The sequence below is a fragment of the Arachis ipaensis genome, chromosome B07 (assembly GCF_000816755.2).
Source record: "Arachis ipaensis cultivar K30076 chromosome B07, Araip1.1, whole genome shotgun sequence".
Lineage (NCBI taxonomy): Eukaryota > Viridiplantae > Streptophyta > Magnoliopsida > Fabales > Fabaceae > Arachis > Arachis ipaensis.
Window position 1 is genome coordinate 14,067,935 of NC_029791.2, and position 921 is coordinate 14,068,855.

Genomic DNA, 921 nt, shown 5'->3' on the forward strand with positions numbered 1-921 from the left:
CCAAATCAATAACTAAATAAAAAAAGTATTATCTTAAATTTAACTAAATAAAGATATAAACAAATGTTAATTAATTATATTTTCACATGTCACGTAATTAATTAATCTCACTAATCAATATAAATTATAACAAAATTCTAATCTTTCGTATAAATATAGGCAATTACGTACCTGCATTCATATATTCAAAAAACTCCGGAGCATGCATGGCCTCCAAATCCAAAGTGCGCATGAAAGATGGCTCCTTAAACGGATGTTGGTTTACCAATGCATTTGCCACTTCTGTCACATTTACCTCTATAGTGCCATCAGCTTGATCTTCGTCTCCATGTGAATCAATGACCTCATAATTGCTTTCAAACTCTTCCTCACTGTCACTATTGTAATCTTTCCGTTCAATATTTTGGTCGGCTTTAGATTGTTTGAACTCAATATACAACTCAATGAACGACATCCGAGAGTGACTTTCAATATACATTGAAAACATCTCTTGCATGCTCGCTTCATCAGTTACATATTTGGTTTGAAATTGAACGAATCCACCAAATACCGGTGTAGGATACCTGTATAAAATACATGATATTCTTTTTGATATTTCAAAATCTATCTTCTCACAAATCACACATTTTTCTTCAAATGAGATTGTGAATAGAATAACAATATCTAACGGATTTTTACAAACAAATTTTACTCATTCAGATTTTTGTAACAAAATTTTACCAAAATAATATACTTTTAATATGACTCTATCATCTATTTTTTTCTTCACATAAACATGAACTTCACTGTAATTTTTTTCAAGCACAAACGAAAACGATAGTTCTAGAGGGGCTGAGGGAAGAAGAGATTTGCCAACTCGAGTATGAGTTGCACACACACGCGCGCACACACATATATAAAACAAATCGGTTGGTCCAATTT